The sequence below is a fragment of the Lepisosteus oculatus genome, chromosome 14 (genome assembly GCF_040954835.1).
Source record: "Lepisosteus oculatus isolate fLepOcu1 chromosome 14, fLepOcu1.hap2, whole genome shotgun sequence".
Taxonomy (NCBI): domain Eukaryota; kingdom Metazoa; phylum Chordata; class Actinopteri; order Semionotiformes; family Lepisosteidae; genus Lepisosteus; species Lepisosteus oculatus.
In genome coordinates, this window is record NC_090709.1 from 6,467,113 (window position 1) to 6,469,029 (window position 1,917).

At 48.4% G+C, this 1,917-nt stretch overlaps 1 non-coding gene and 1 pseudogene across 1 annotated transcript; one reads left to right on the forward strand and one right to left on the reverse strand.

The window, feature by feature from the left end:
• Positions 1 to 407: 407 nt before the first annotated feature.
• Positions 408 to 572, forward strand: LOC138243603 (U1 spliceosomal RNA). Its single transcript, XR_011192258.1, has one exon. It is a non-coding gene; the product is annotated as a U1 spliceosomal RNA (small nuclear RNA).
• A 622-nt stretch (positions 573 to 1,194) lies between these two features.
• Positions 1,195 to 1,303, reverse strand: LOC138219232 (5S ribosomal RNA; annotated as a pseudogene).
• Positions 1,304 to 1,917: the final 614 nt, after the last annotated feature.

A 1,917-nucleotide genomic window follows, 5' to 3' on the forward strand; every position in this document is an offset into this window, starting at 1 on the left:
GTCAAACTTCCTCCTGACGTGTTTGACAGGATCTGGGCCGTGGTGAACAGTGGGAAAGACGCCCTGTGGAGAGTGAGGAACATGGGGCTGTTCAAAGGCATCGAGGTCCCAGTCAAGGCAGCAGGTAGCCTGGCCCTGTTCATCACCCGAGAGAACTATTACCGCAGAGATCTGTGGAGAGAAGGGAGGGAGGAAGCAGAAAATCTGTGGGAAATAGAGAGCATAGGTCAATATCTCAAGAAACTATGAAAAACATTATCATGTTTAAGTAAAGAATGTGATTTGCACCAGAAAAAAAGAAATTGTTGCTATGTAACTGGTACCGTGTCAAAATGTAATGAGATGTGATCATATATACTGTTTTAAGTATGTATATTAATGTAAAGCTTTCTAATTTGTGATGTCCTGTATTTTTTTGTGAAAAGAAAATAAAGTTCTTAAAAAATCGGTTCACCCAGGGCAAGGCTCGGCCATTGCACTCCGGCTGTGCTGACCCCTGCGAATTCCCCAAATGTGGGAATCTCGACTACATAATTTCTGGTAGTGGGGGACTGCGTTCGCGCTCTCCCCTGATGTGCTTGGTCCAATATCAGATACGGAAGAGTTACGACACCACGAGCTGCGATAGGATTCCAGTTCGAAAGGAGTCGATGCCACTGCTGGTTCCCGGTTTCTTTTAGTTAGAGGTCCGGAGAAGCATTTCAAGCTGGTTACACTACTCCTTCTGGACATTCATTCCCTTTTCAAAGTCAGTTGTTTTGCTGTAGTCTGCATTATTTAGGCTGATTATCGAGGTTAGCCTTTATTTGGTCATGGCGCCTCGGTACTGTATGCTAATTCTCAAGACAGTTTCACCCGTTTTCTGATTGCTAGGTTCTGTAACAGTGCAGACATGTCAAACAGTGAATGGCTGTACCTCTATTGTATCCGTGCTCAATGAATGAAATCAGTAATAAATGAAAATATGTATAGTTATATGAAAAACAAGTGGTTTATTGACTCATCTTCATTTGCAGATTTAGAGGCAGCTTCGATATTCGTTTTACAAACTGTTTTTTTTTTATATGGGTCACACACATGCCATAGCAACAAAACATCTCTAGAGATGAGGCTATAGATCACCTTTCCATCCTCCAGGTTTTCCTCCCAAAGCCTACGGCACCAACGGCGACCTCTGCTGGCCGAGAGAGCAAAAGCCTGCAGCAACTGGTATTCCCAGGAAGTCTCCCATCCAAGTACTAACCAGGCCCAACGCTGCTTAGTTTCCAAGATCAGGCACGTTCAGGGTGGTGTGGCCACAAGCGAAAACTATGGTGCCTGACTCGCTACTTGAAGCTGTGTGTGGCTGGGGCTCCGTGCCCCCCGAGCGGGACTGAAGGATTGTTCGTGTGCAACTCTTTGGAAAGGAGCTACTTTCTAAATCGCATTGCGTACCTGGATGTTTTGGCGAATGTGCTCCCTTGTGTTGGCTTGTCCCGCACTGGAGGAGAACAAACAAACTGCACGGAGGAGCACAAGGCAAGTCTTCACAAGACAAAAACCTCCAGTGTTTATTTCAGCACATAAAGCGCACCAGTCCAACACGTCAGCCGGGCGCGCGCCGCCTCCGCCCTCTTGTGGCCTTGCGGCGTCAGAGCAAGAGGCTCCTTCTCGCTGCCTTTCCGCTGTGTTGCAGAGCCCCGAGAGGGAACCTGGAGCGCACACTTTGTGGGAGGCAGGGGACCGCGTTCGCGCTCTGCCCCCGGTCTCTTGCGCGAGTACTAAATCTCACGGCGCCAGCCAGCGGCCAGGAGACAAATACAATATCGCGGGACAGGGGGGCCTCGTCATTGATTGTTACATATGAGACAGGGATTAGGAAGAGACCCCGACTGATTGGTAAAGGGGAACACTAACACCAGAGTGACACCCCCGGCG